Source organism: Cryptomeria japonica, chromosome 3 (genome assembly GCF_030272615.1).
Source record: "Cryptomeria japonica chromosome 3, Sugi_1.0, whole genome shotgun sequence".
NCBI classification, from domain to species: domain Eukaryota; kingdom Viridiplantae; phylum Streptophyta; class Pinopsida; order Cupressales; family Cupressaceae; genus Cryptomeria; species Cryptomeria japonica.
The window spans coordinates 346276624-346292668 of NC_081407.1; the positions used below are offsets into that span (position 1 = coordinate 346276624).

General features: G+C 34.9%; 1 long non-coding RNA gene across 1 annotated transcript; it reads right to left on the reverse strand.

Moving 5' to 3' along the window:
• Positions 1-2799: 2799 nt before the first annotated feature.
• Positions 2800-3194, reverse strand: LOC131034801 (uncharacterized). The gene is made up of 3 exons (XR_009103842.2): positions 3147-3194; positions 2976-3065; positions 2800-2870 (listed from the first exon to the last, which is right to left on the reverse strand). It is a non-coding gene; the product is annotated as an uncharacterized LOC131034801 (long non-coding RNA).
• Positions 3195-16045: the final 12851 nt, after the last annotated feature.

Here is a 16045-nt window from a genome sequence, read left to right on the forward strand (position 1 = left end):
CGAGTCGCCAATTTTACAATAGGTATACCCTTGGTTCACTCCCCAAGTTGCCTGATCATTTTGAGCCACACCTTAGTGACGCTTTGCCTTGAGCACTCAAAGTGTGAAAACCCTCAAACCTTGATGTCGCGTATCTCAGAGCTCGTGGCATGTATGGACGAACCATCTAAACCTACAAGGTTGTGTGGTGGATGACTATAAAATGCTCTCCCACTTTCAGACAACTCAATTTCATTTGCTCGTGGTCACACTTTTTCTGTCGCATCAAAAACCGTCAAATGCATTCAGTGCAAGGTGGCAAAATAGCATAAATTTCGTTCCACTCGTTGTGGCAATGAACCGTCAGCGTGAGCGCATCTGGGTGGCCAGTTTTACACTAGGTATACTCTTGGTTCACTCCCCAAGTCGCTCAATCATTCTGAGCCACACCTTAGCGACGCTTTCCCTTGAGCGCTCAAAGTGTGAAAACCATCAAACTTTGACGTCGATAATCTTGGATCTCGTGTCACGTATGGATGAGTCGTTTGAACCTACAAGGTCGGGTGGTGGATGACTTCAAAAACCTCTCCCGCTTTCGGACAACTCAATTTCATTTGCTCATAGTCACACTTTTTCTATCGCATAAAAAATCATCAAATGCATTTAGTGCAAGGTGGCAAAATATCATAAATTTTGTTCCGCTTGTCGTGGCAACGAACCGTCAGCGCGAGCGCATTCGAGTGGCCAGGTTTAAACTATGTATGCTCTTGGTTTTCTCCCCAAGTCGCCCAATCATTCCGAGCCACACCTTAGTGACACATTCCCTTCAGCACTCAAAGTGTGAAAACCATCAAAATTTGACGTTGCGTATCTCAAAGCTCGTGGAATGTATGCACGAATCATTTGAACCTACAGGGTCATGTGGTAGACAACTACAATAACCTCTCCTGCTTTCGGACAACTCAATTTCATTTTCCCATGCCTAGATCTTATTAGTCGCATAAAAAACATTCAGATTCATTCAACGAAAGGTCGCAACATAGTGCAAATTTTGATCTACTCGTTGTGGCAACGAACCATTAGTGCAAGCGCATCCAGGTGGCTAGGTTTATGCTAGGTACTCCCTTGTTTCACTCTCCTAGGCGCCCGATCATTCTGAGCCACACCTTAGCGCCGCTTTCTCTTGAGTGCTCAAAGTGTGAAAACAGTCCAACTTTGACGTCGCATATTTCGGAGCCCAGGGCACGTAATGACGAACCGTTTGAACCTAGGGGTCGTGTGATGGGTGTCTACAAAAATCTCTCTCACTTTTTGCCAACTCAATTCCATTTGCCCATGCCTAGAATTTTTTTGTCGCATCAAAAACTGTTAGATGCATTCAATGAAAGGTGGCAACATAGTGCAACTTTGGTTTTGCTCGTCGTGGCAACAAACCATCAGCGCGAGCGCATCCGGGTGGCCAATTTTATTCTAGGTATGCCCTTGTTTCGCTCCCCAAGTCGCCCAATCATTCTAAGCCACACATTAGCGACGCTTTCTCTTAAGCGTTAAGAGTGTGAAAATTGTCAAACTTTCACGTCGTCTATCTCGAAGCCCATGGCACATATGGATGAGCCATCTAAACCTATGGAGTCGTGTGGTGAGAACCTACAAAAACCTCTCTCTCTTTTGGACAACTCAATTCCATTTGCTCTTGGTCTAACTTTTTATGTCACATAAAAAACCGTCAAATGCATTCAATAAAAGGTGGCAACATAGCGTCACTTTCGTTCTGGTCATCGTGAACACATACCGTCAATGCGAGTACATCTAGGAGGCCAGGTTTCGTTAGCTATGAAATTCTTTCGGTTGCCAAGTCACCCAATCGTGATTTTATTTATTTTTAAATATGATGTGATCATTTTGTTTTTAGTGTGGATGGGTACAAATAAAAGTTATTTGAATTTTGAAAGTAGTTTTAGGATCCAAATTTAATGTAAGAGTTGACATCTAGCTTGTACTTGAAAGAAAAGGAAAAACCTAATTAAAAGAGTAATTTCTTTCTTAAGCATATATGTAGACTAGTGCAAAATAACACTCTCTAACTTAGTCTAACACTAATTTAAACTGACTCTAACTAAAGTGAAGAGACTAGTTATTGAAACTAAAAATGTAACTAGGATAATGTTAGTACAGTTTGTCTCCATGGACTATGACAAAATAGAAATTCTAGGCATGAAAATAAATATATTTAGTAGTTACCAAGTTATGAAGTTGAATTATCGAACAAGAATTGATTTCAATTAAAAATGTAATAAGAATTGTAGACGAAACCTATAAAATATATAATATTTCACATACAAAAATATTTCTACAATTAGAGAATCTCAATTTCAATCTTCAAATTTATATATGTGATTTTGCATAATAGTTGTAATATGATTTGCATTAACTAAAAAAGTCATAAAGTCATAAAATATTTCATGTCGATAAGAGTATAGCATATATATCCAATACAGTGATATGAGCTTTCCAAAAGCCATATGGCAATAAAATGTCACATATACATAATACAAAACATATGCTCAAAAATGCCATTTAGGCATACAATAAAGGCCCCTAGTCTATTCATTTCCCACTAGCACCAAGAAATAGATCACGAGCTGCCTTCGACTGTCGAGGGGATGGAGATATATGCGATGTTGGCATCTTTCAAATGCGCTCACTAGTCCTCCTTTCTAGACTTCTCTGGAGCTCCAACAAATACAATCAAAACTATAGACATCGATATATAATATATATAAAAAATGAATTGTAGATTGACAAATAATAGAACAATTACTTACTGCAAACATATAATCACTCCGTTCATCCACAATGGGAGGACGATCACGTTCAGGAGTGACAAGGCCCTACAACAAGCATTATGATGGAAATTAAATTACATACAAGTATCATTACAATTTTCAATATAGCCGATTAAAAGAACAACTAAAATGTACTAATTTGTCTCATACCTCTGTCAAAGCTTCTGAACTTGCTACTGTTGCAGCAACACCACAATCCAATGTAGCTCCAACATCAGGAGGAGTATCTGATGTCAACAACTGAAAATGAAACAATAACTATTATTCGATTATCAAAACTACTAAACTTGTTTTATCATACCATTAATGAATAAAGGTTACCTCGGTGTAAGTGCCTCGACGAACTTCACTGCGAGGTGTCGATGTTGAAGCTCCAACACCAAACTATTTGACATCCAAAGTGACTTATGAGAAAACCATTCATCTAATGTTGACTATTCACATGTAATAGTTGAATTATATACTCGATACATACTTGATCACTCGATGGTGTTGTGTAAAACGTGGCTGGGGGAAAGTCACAGGTAGTAAAAACACTTTGACCCTACATTTTTATCGCAAAAATTGTACTAATTTAGTTATTCTAATACTTCAAAATAAAATTTAATAAACAAAATTAAATGAAGTTGCAAAAATTTACCTGGGTATCATTGTCGAATGTCTCATCCAGTAAAGACTCTGTCATGACCATATTCTCTGTAGCAAATGATTGTTGTGTAGGTGCATGCTGACTACTATTAGGGTGATAAGTGCAAAGGGCCCTGCATGATTTATAGTAGTGAGATGGAACTCGAGGCCTATACGATTCATCTACATCAACATGTACTAGAGGCTTGGCATACTGTATGAGGGTTTGAGTCAATGAGCTAATGGACTCTAAGGTATCCACCTCGACATTGTCCTTCACAATGGAAGGAATAGTCACGTGTTCCACCATAGGTCTACCCAAGGGTCTCGGTGCTAGGTTCGGGTCGCGTTGTGCCCCTTCTTTGTCATGTGACAATCCCCCACGCCTACCTTGAAAATTTAGGTAGTCAAAATAGTTAGGGATCTCATTGAGGACAAACTCACAATAGAGTTTCCTTAAAAAGTACCGAGGCACCTCATGATTATCACATGGGAGCTGATCAAAAACCATCCACCACCTATCCCAAAAGTTATTCTTTATCCCTTCGTGGTGGCACCAATGGATAGGGAACCTCCTACATCCAAGTTGTAAGGGTTGATTGGTTCTAGGGTCCGTGAAAAGTGCACACAGGTCAACTTTGTTTATTTTCTTTTTCTCTACTGTAGCATATGATAACTTGTTTGCATAAAATTGTTAATGTTCTTCTCTTTTGTTGGACCACATATTAATTTGACCACTCACTGAACCTACATGGGCTAAAATAGATTGTAGTGACTCCGCAAGGCTTGTCCTATGAGAGGTTGTGGAATTAGGATCTTTCAACATATTTATCAACTCCTCATGTTGTTTTTTATTGTTTTCAATTTTCCCTAATATGTTTTCTTGTGTTCCTGGGGGATGTCTAGGAATTGGGGGAGGGGTTGGTTGTGGCTCTTCTTCAAAAGGCTCTTCATGAGGAGGTGGTGGTGGGTTTTCAACATTTTCAGATGAATTTTGATTTCCTAAAATTTAAAATAACTTTAAATTTAAATACCTAATTTAATCCATATTTTAAACAAAATTAGAGAGTAAAAAATAGAAATACATACCTCTTCAACCCCCTCAACGTCGTGGTGCCATTTTGATGAAGATCTCACACTGTTGGAAGCCAAAAGTATGTTTCTATTTGGCGTGCACATTCTGGAAGGCGAGAAATGCAACCAAAACGCAGGTTTAGCAGAAACTGGTTTGCAAAAAATATTTTTGATATCTTTTTGGTTCCCCATCTTGGTGCATTCGTCCTTATATTAGTTTTGTATCAAATTTGGGAGTGATAATGAAGCCTATAAGGCTTCCATACTTTGTGTTTTTCATATTTCAACTCAAATTATTAATGATTTGCATGTGTGGTTTTGGTTAGGATTTTGTCTGTCTTCATCAACAGTACCAAAACATAAGTTAATGAGTGTGCAAGCAAAAGTGTTGATATGAGGCTGATGATGTGAGTTTTGTTGCAAGTGTATGTGAAACTTACAAGAGAAGATATATAGATGGTTTGTGGAATAAAGGTTCTTGAATGTGTAAATAGATCACCAAAGTGAGGTAGTTTGCACCAGGAACTGAAGATGGAGTGTGTGAGTTTTGTTGCATGTCTACATGCAATTTGTAGGAATAACTCTTCAAAAGGTTTGAGGAACTGAGGTTTTTATGGTTGTAAATAGATTGTTGAAGGAGGCAATTTACAATAACGTTTGTGAATGTTGTAAGATGCTTTTGTAAATAAATCGCTAAATGTGAGACAATTTACATGTGTTGTAAGAGGGTTTTGTAAATAGATTGCCAAATGTGAGGTAGTTTACAAGAGTAAAACCCAAGGGTTTTCAAAAATTGTGTTGTGGAGCCTTTGTAAGGCCTTGAAAATGTTTGATTTTAACTCATGAAGCATTTCAAATCACCATGGGTTTTTGATGTAGGAAAATCCATGGTGGATAGGAGTTTTTAATTTGAAATTGGCATTTTCAAGCACCAAATATACAATATTCTCTCTTGGGCATGGAAAATGGGAATTATAGATTTTCTTAAGTCAAAGATACTTGAAATCCATAATGCTAAAAATTCAAAAATGGGTGCCCAAGAATGAGTTATTGGGTACTTTCTATTTTGGGGTCTTGTTGAGTGGAGTTGATGGCAAAGTGGAGTTTTATTGTTATCATGTTTAGAGGTGGGGTTGACAAAGCATCCAGAAGCTTTAAAGGAAGTTCATAAGTTTAGAAGATGCCTTTCCCTTGTTTGGGCATGACTTTTGGGAAAGTTACCAAATAAGATTATTTGTAAGTATGGTAGTTAAAAGGTAAGTTTCAACATTCATTTTTAGGATCCCCATTTTTTAATTTTTGGGAAGTTTGAGGGGAAGAGGAAATTTGTCTTTTGAAGTTATTGTAGGTTGTGAAGACATTGTAATAAGATTTTTTTGTATTGAATGTGAATCCAATAGGCTCAAATTTGTTATCAAACTTGGATTTAGTTAAACATGAAATTTATATTTTGTTTGAATGTTTGAAATTTGATTTTATTGGGTTAGATTTGAAGGGAGATAAGCCCTCTTGCATAACACTCAATTGCTTTGTGCTTTATAACATAACCTTTTTTTTCTCTTTCTAATCGTATTGTGTCCCATCCTAAACTATGAAAAATAGAGTCCCCAAAATTAAATTAAGAATTAAAGCATAACTTATTTTTTATTTAAAAAAGATACTATGAAAGAATATAATTTTGAGGACAAAAAATATCATTAGTGTGTTAAAATATTCAACATATAGAAGATGCTTAAGAATACGTGTTAATCTAAAAATAAATTGGGATTAGCAACAAGAGGGATCTTAATAGACGATTTTCTCTTTTAATATTTTAGGTCCACTTGAAACTAAATATAATCAGTGGATGGTCCAAAATTTGCAAGGGAACTTTGTTAAACATACCCCAAGATTGAGGGGGGGAGTGAAACAATCTTTGATCAAATACTTAAAATTTATACCACAATTCACAGTCAACTTATCCTTAATATTATCATCAACAATGGAAGATAAAATAATGAATCACAGTGCACAAGATAGAAACCAGATTTACGTGGAAATTCCAAAGCTAGGAAAAACCATAGTGAGAATCAATTCACAACATATAAATACGATTACAATATTGTTTTAGGCTCATTACCAAGGATCCACACTTCTCCTTGAAGGACTTACAAGATGAGGTGCACTACACTATGGCAAGATACAGGGGATGTGTGGGCTAAGACACATTTCCTCATGACAAGATACAAAACTTACAGAGGAGACTCGCTAAATCTGAGCAAGGTACGTACAAAAATATGAATCAAGATGAATAGGCCTTTAGTAACACTACCTCCAACAATCTCCAAGTATGAATGCTTCCTTTGAATCTCCATCTTAAGCAACCAACATCAAAGCAATCACCACACATTTCTTCTACCTCAACTTCTCATCATTGAGTCTATAAATGATATAATCATAAAAGTACAATGCACACATTGATCACACACTATCAACACAAATTTGATCTTCTATATATACCATCTTCTTCATTGAACATCAATTAGGTCAACCAGAGCATAGGACAACCATGGGTCCTATCAAGTTGGCCACCAAAGTACAATTGTGGTGAAAGCAGTCCAATCTAGGAGATAGAGAAGACCTAAATGTATAATATCACATCTTTATAAGCTACCTCAAACAATTCACATGCTAGCACACATCCTTCAAAGTTAGCAACAAGGTAACGTGTAGATAAGCCATGTAGCACATCACTCGTTGTCCCAAAAACATATCCTATAGATGAATAAGTCCAATGTGGATCCTCACATGCCAAGGTAGACCCATGAAGGTGTGTGTGTGTGTGTGTGTGTGTGTGTGTGTGTGTGAGTGAGAGAGAGAGAGAGAGAGAGAGAGAGAGAGAGAGAGAGAGAGAGAGAGAGAGAGAGAGAGAGAGAGAAGATGTGTGTGTGCAAGAGAGAGGGAGAGAGGAAGAATGTGGAGATAGAGATGGAGAAGAAGAAGGGGATGGAGGGAGAAGATGTGTTTGTGTGAGGGAGGGAGAGAAATAGATAAAGAGTAGGAATGGGGAGATAGGGAGAGAGAGAGAAGAAGAAATCGAGGGAGGGAGAAGATGTGTTTGTGTGAGTGAAGTGCAATGTCCCCTATTTGGGAATGCCCTAATTTAGCCCTAAATTGTAATGTCCCCTTTTAGGAATTATGTAGTTTAGTCTCGAGATAACAATTCTAACTTAAAGTGAGAGTTATAACATATTAATAAATACAATTTTATGAAAACTAAATACTATTCATTATATTATTTAACTTAAGATTCTAAAACTAGTTTGGAAGATAGAGCTTATCTTGATAGCTTCCTCTAATTTGTATACTTGACGTGTATGCCTTAATGTTATAAATTGTCAATACACATGATCTTCTTATAGATTAGTCTTCAGTCTGACGTGTGTGTGTGTATGTGTCAAGCCAATTTAAATCTTGTTGATATCAATATTATGTATAAATCTATTATCCTTTTCTGTTTTGAACATAAATAAATAAATGTATTAAATTATATTATCTAATATTTATGTGTTTCTAATTAGCTATTATATAAATTATTAATACCACATTACCTAAACGCATTAGTTATATTTGGAGGTTGTGAGGTCAGGCAAATCTGACATGTGTCAGATCTGGTCTATGCAATGTCCCTTACTAGTACAAATATACAACTTGAGTTTGCTTGGGTTAGTCAATAGAAAAGTAAATCAGAAAACAGAAAGATGTCTTGCTTGAAAGGATTATAAATACACAATTATACCATAAAGACAAATGGTTAGAAAACAAAAAATTTATATTACTCATTTACGCAACAGATATTTAATGAATATTAATGTTTATCTATTTAAAGTGGTCGTTCGCCCAACCGACCCATATTGAGCCCAAAAGAGGTCACATGCCCTTTTGGCCTTGGCAGCAACATACTCACTTACCAAGGTGGTCTACCCCCTATGGCGTGGGTCTTATCCCCTAGCTTATACCTTGTTCCTCAATTAATCATTATCCTTACCCAGAGAGCCATTGGATGGCAGAGGTAGTTCAATTTTGCCAAACCCAGGCCCAGGAGCAATCACTTGCCCTCCTGGCCTACTGATTTATTAAGGCTCCGTAGGTGGTGTACTTGGGTGGGCAATAGTTCTCCTCTACGAATCCCTGCCTATTGGTAAGTCATTAACTTATGTGTTTGCCATTAAGTTATTTATGTATACTGATTATAATTCTAGTTTATAGTATTATTGAAGACTCTGCGTGTAGTGATTCCTAATTCCAGAATTACCATATATCATATTAAGATTCAATAAATTTTAGTGATTAAGCCCCTTCATGTTACAGTCAATTAAATATCGTTTTGTATTTATTTCATTATATTCTCAGACAAGGAAAATTACCACACGATTGTAGACTAATCTCCTTATTTATCTTGGACGATAAAAGACACACTATATAATTTTGTATATTATTTAGCAGAACATTACTAGATTTATTATCTATGTGAAAATTGATTTATACACGTATCACATTGTGACCATATTGTTCTTATTGCACTCTTATACGATAATTACCATATATCCATCGGGCGGTAGAAACATACCTGAAGCCATTCCTTTCACTATAAAAACTCAATGTTTTCTACCGGTGATAACTCTTTTTTTCCTCTGTAATCTTCTCCCTTTGATTCCTCTTTCTCTTGACGCTTTATAGGAGGGTGGTGACTCAAGGAAGAGTCAACACTATTCAAAGGGGCTGATTTTTCTTTAGGATTACGTGGGCCCCTTTGGAGATAAGTGACCCATTATTTTTTTTAATATTATTAATGTATTTCATTAAAACATTAAATGAATATCATCAGTTAATAAAAATTAATTAATTAATTAATTACTAGTAATTGTTATATTTATTTCACTTGTATATAATGAATAAAATAAAATATTAAGTTAATAAATAAACAATTAATAATATTTTAATTGCTATATTTAGGTTATATTTCTTGATTGGGAAAAATATGATGATCAAGGACGGGGTATAATAATCTACCATAGTATATGAAATTAAGGACGATTGTCATATGTATTGCAGTCTATATTAATATTAGTATTGAATTCTGCATAAGAATATTATCAAGTTGCATATATTAAACATGTGTATTAAGTACATCCCTATGCATTCGATTATATGTTGATTTTTAGTATGACACATTAATATATGCTATTATATATATATATATAATTTCTTATGTTTGATTCAATATCAAACTACTATTCATTTGCTTAGAGTTTAGCGTAACTCACCTGGGCGTTATATTTTGGAACCTGAATTACTTTCACTCTTATCTGTAATGATTGGAGTGCAGCTGTGTATATAGGTGGACTGAGGCAACGTTCCTTGTTATTCCTCTCTTCTTTTTTCCAGTCTGCTATCAATTTTCTTTAATAGCTAATCCCGTCTGTCCCTTCCACCTCCATTCAACCTTTATTTATATCTTCAAATCCCTAAGAGTCGTATCCTTTGGATGAACACTTCATTACATGTCTTTTAATTATTAATCGTTGCTTCTCACTTAACATAAATCCCATCGTGCTCCTCATGAGATGAGGGCTTTAATTAATAGTAATGTGCTTTACCAATGTTGTTCTTCCTTTATTTATTGGATCATAATTTATAATTTATAATATATAAATTATGTTTATAATATAATATTAATTTATTTTTTTATTTTGAATATTACAAGAATGTTATTAGTAATAAATATTAATAATAATATTTAATAAATAAATAAATTTTAAATAATTATTTGTTCATAATTAATACATTAAATAATATTAATAATTATTTTATTTAGGCTATATATAATGATCAAGTAGGGGACATGACAAAGAGAGAGAGGGGGAGAGGAAGAATAGGAAGATAGAGATGGAGAAGAAGAAAAGGAGGGAGGGAGAAGGTGTGTGTGTGTGTGTGTGTGTGTGTGAGAGAGAGAGAGAGAGAGGGGTAAGGAAGAATAGGGTGGGAGAGGAAGAAGGGAAGGGGGGGATCTATAGAGAGGAGGGAGAGATAAGATGTTAGATTATTGTCATTGATGTTTGTGGGCAACATGAGCTTTATGCTCCTTCGGTAGTTTTGAGTAAGTTCGGTAAGCTAGACTGCATTTGTACAAGCCTATTTTGCTTCGCACTCCTCTGTAGTTAACTATTTTGGCATGTAGATTTGTCAGTAAGTTTGAGGATGTCTAAAGACCTATATTCATTTTTTCTCATGTTAGCATGAAGCGAACAAAAAGATATTGGTCTGGAAGCCCTATACGACAATTCCCTTGTTTCTCTAAAACAAGACAATTACCTTAGTGAATCCACATCTTAATAAGTGATCATGTATTGTTTTGCATTTTTGGTACAAGATTAAAGATGAGTCATAACATACAAATTCCAATGGACACACTCTTACATCATGTTTTTTGCCGACTTATGAAAATAAATCATATAACGTGCAAACTCTAACAATATGAAGGATATGAAGCTAATTTAAATCAAATATGGATATATATATATGTTTGACGTTTTGGAATTTATATATAGAGAAAAGAAGAAATAATAGGTGTATGCAATGATATACGACAACAAAGTTGATGAAGTGTGCAGAATTTGTGTACTAAACTCAGTTGGAATTATACTTCTGCATGTTTGAGATGCAATCTTAACAATTCATTTTTGTATGTAATTTTGGGTAGTAAGTCCTCCGACAGTGAGTTTTATTTGGGCAATGAGCCCTCTGATAGTGAATTGTGGAATGAGCACTTTTGTAATATTTTGTAACTGATTATAAGATATTGAGAGTTAACCCTCTCTGTGGTTTTTCACGTAAAAATACTGGTGTCAAGTTTTATGTGTTTTTCTATTTTATTTATTGCACGTAAACATGTTATGTGGATGGTCATTTAAGAGTTTTAATAAATTCAAGGGAATGCTAATTCACCACCACCACCACCCCTGCACCTCTCAGTATTTTGGATGTGTATCAGAGCCTTGTCCTTTGAATGAGCCTAATAGCTTGAAGGAGATCTTGGAGGTTGACCATATGGAACTGAAAACCATTATGAAAGAATTCCTAGGAGAATGTCAACTTGACAAAGATGGTGAACTTAAGGCTTCTCTTGAAGATCTTGAAAATACAAAAAATGAGAACAAAGATCTAAAAAAAACTTAACAAAATCAAATGAATGCATCAGGAAGGTGAGGGAATAGATCAAGAAATTTAAAGAAAGGCATATGGTGGTGAGCGAAGAATTGAAACAAACAAATGACATAATTGTGAATCTGAAGATCCAGATTGGAGAGGAGAAAAAGATCAAGGATTGTCTAAATGGCATAATTGAAGGAAAAACAAAGAAATGCAAGAAACTGGAACAAGTCGTATCCCTAAAAATTGATTTGAAGAAAACAAAGAATTAGGAAGACAAATCCATAATTAGTTCAACAAAAATTGATGAGATGCTAGCTATATAGAAGACCCTAAATGATAAGAGCATTCACCATTTAAAAGTTAGCTCAGCTAAGAAGACTGAACCTGTTCCGCCTGCTAAAGGGAAGCAGATCTAGAATCAAAAAGAAAAATCTTTGAGGATGACCCCACACTGCAGTGGTTAGCTGCAAGCCTCCTACATGGGAGGTCTTAAGTTCAAATCTCAAAAGCATTGTTCAATATTAAAAAAAATAAAAATGAAAAATCTTTAATCAAGCAGCCAAATAGCCAAAGATAATTTTCTTTTAATGGCTATTTTTTTCTCATGCAATAGATTAGGACATAAAGCCATAGAATGTAGAAGCGGGATAAATCAAAGATCATTCTCAGAACAATGTTTTGCTTGCAATAAATTTGGTCACAAAGGTAGTCAATGCAAAAGTTAGAATATGAACAGTTATGGACAAACTAGTCCCTTCAATGGTCACTGTTATGTGTGCAATGGTTTTGATCGTAAGGCTAACTTGTGCAGATCTAGACTGAGTAAAAGAAATTCAGGACAAAGAAATGATAGAGCACAATTGCAATAAGTTTGAGCATCTTGCAAAGTTTTGCAGAAACAAGAATATAAAGAAAGACAATCCAATGAAAAGAAATGAATCTGTGTAAAAGGTCGATGTTAAATAAGTTAAAAGAGACGAAAAAAATTTGGAAGAAGATACAGTTGCACCAAGTTCTAGTGTAAAAAGTTTCTCTGGAAATTGAGTGAAAAAGCTTCGGCTCAGAGGGAGTTAAAAAGAAAACCATTATCCCCAGCCAAAGAATGAGATGTTGTCATCACAACATGAAGGTACAATGTGTAAGTTGTGTCATAAACAACATCTTGCTAATTTCATAACACGGTGCTCATAGCAACTTCCAAGGCAACAACACCTATCTCATCGATAATGGTCATCTTGCCAAATAAAATGTAAGTACAACATATAAATTACTATGACTTAGAATAGGTGCCTTCCTTACCTCACCCCGCCTGTCGAAAGTGAACTCCACCACAAATGAAAATTGCTAAAATACAATTCCAATACATAATAGAAATTAAAAAAATAAGACATTAGTCAACATAGGGCAATTTCCAATTCAAAATGAAAATATCTTCCCAAAATATAGCATCTTTCAAATGGGTGCCAACTTCTTAAAAGAAGGGAATATGCCATCTCATCGACTACCATATAGGATTCCACCACACCAATAGGTCCCACAAAATGAATGACAACTTAGGAAATTAATAACTTAAGATAAATCAATTAGGTAACAAGTAATTAAATAATTCGACATGTTACAAATTTAAGGTTGAGACACCTTAATCCCAACATTCTCCCACTTGTCGAATATTTGTCAAGAGTCTACAACATCAACTTCTTAAGAGTAAAATGACGAAACCACATCATCACAGCCATCCATGAAACCACTCAAATGTCAAACATGCTCTCATGCTCCATCAAGACACCGGTCCAAAGAAGACAAGTATAATATCCCATTGATAACAAAGGCTACAAGATACTACTACCACTCCACTATGCTCGTGAGCTATACAAAAGAAAAAATAACATCAACTTCAAAGCCCATAACTAGAACACAACTACAACGTAGTCCTCCAGAAAATAAGATAAAATGTCAACTAGAACAACAACCAAACTAAGATAGAACATCAACTAGAAAAACAACCAAATTGATTGCTCCCATCCAATTGATAAACCCACGAGATTAAAAATAACACCAAGAAGAAGTGCTAGCCTATCACACATACCTCAAAGGTATCCAACGTTAGTGAACTCACGTAACCGACATAACCAACCCATAAACTGCAAACACAAACTTAATGTGCAAACTAGTTGATGAAGACCAAACACATCTAGAAACTCCCACTATATGGGCAATGTCGTATCTAAAAAGATCAAAGGCATATTGACTCTACCAATCACAACACATAGAAAATGTAACCAAGGACCATCCACAATGATATGCACATCGTGCAAACAGAACTGCGTAAAAAAGATCTATTCCAACAAGTCTCCACAAATCTCCCAAGTTCTCCACATCCAACAAAAAAAAGAGATAAATAAACCTCCATGTCATCACCAAAAGACAATAAAGCACAAGTGACAACATGACCATAAAATAGTGATCACCATAGCTCCACCTAAGATCTTAAAAAACAAAATTATGTGAACCCAAACAACGAGAAAGAAAACCAAGACCAAAGAGAGAACTTGCATATTATGTCCTTCTACATACACCTCTAAATGCAAACTGTGTCAAGTATAATCTCTTTTAGAACCATAAGAGAAAATCCATAACAACATCCAAACTTGTTAAACCTCAAGAGATCAAACATAAAATATGCACAATGTATCTACATGAATGTAATTCAAACAAAGAAGATCAAACTACTCCATTTCCCATTTCAAGAAAACAACCCACTTCCATTCCCTATAATCATCATAAAATATAACGCATAACAAAGATAACCATGATGTCCATCTCTTACAATGAATCCTCCAGAACCATCTAACTATAGCTTAAGATCCATGAGTATGAAATAAATATAATAAAGTCAAATAAGTTATAATTTGAGAGAGTTGAAAAAAAGTTATTGGAAAGAGATAAGCAGTCACTTTGCTCGGGTTTTTGTCCTTTATTTGTGTAACTTGATCCTCTATTGTAGTTTTTCTTTGCATCATATCACATTTATTGTGAACCATGGCTCCTCAAGCAAGTGTCCCAAGAAGAAGTTATTTCCCCTGAGGTATGCTTTCTGAAGCTCATTCTTGTATTATTTAACTACTAATAAATAAATATATTTTTGAACATAAATGTTGAACTATATAGAGACACATGATGATTAAAATCATTCTAAATATATTAAAAATCATATTATTATTATGTCACAATATCTATACAAATTAGGAAAAAGACATACTTTGTTACAAGGCATGATAAAATTATCAAAATTATATTAAATATAAAAAAAATAACTATCGACTAATTATTCTCGTATAATAGCCTGGTCCTAGCCATATAGAATTCTACCCCTATCTGTATCGTATCCTAACATTCAATAGACCTTAACACTTTCAACATTGAAAAGTGGTGAAAAGTGTTAAGGTAACAAATTGACTCGTTACAGAAGATACACATTGAGCCCCTACCAACCAGACCTGAGTTCCATGCATCTCAAGTCAGCTATTCAATAACCTCAAAAATCACAATATCATACCCCTGGGCATAAAGCACTCGGACCACATTGTATCCTACCATTCATTATGTGTCTCATGTATTTAGTTGTCATGTTTGGTTCAGTAGACTTAGTTTTTATTTGTATATGGGCTGGTGGTTTCAACCATTGTAATCATTCTCTTTCTCTTCTCTGCAGTCAATTCTTCGACTCTTATTTAATTTTTATTATTGTATTCTCTTTTGCTTTGTTCAATATAAAAAAACATTCAACCACCTTAAACTACATCAAATTTGTTTACACTTGATTACATACTTGGAAATCACCCATCATTGTATGATTTTGTGTTCACCCATCATTGTATGATTTTGACACACAAAATCTTCGATGATGCCATTCTTTTCTACACCACTCTATTTCCAGAATATCTTTAATGATGGCATGCTTTCCATTCACCAAATTCTTAATTTTTAATTTAACGATAAACAATGGACATCAAATATTAAACCTGAACAAGAAACTCGGTCCTAAAATAAATACCAGGCATTTGCCAAAGGTAGTTACTATCATAAGTGAAACAATTAAATGTAGTTGTTTAAGAGCACTATCATGACTCAGAAAATCACGACTACTTGTAAAATGTGCTACCCAGGCCTCAATATTGTTGCCTGAAAATGATGAAAGCGTTATAAATCTGGTAGGTTATAGAACCATAAAGCAGGATTAAATATACATATAGAAGTATTTGGTTGCATTATATGAACTTCTCTGTGTATGTGAGATAGAGCAAGTGGTGAGTACAGAACTATAA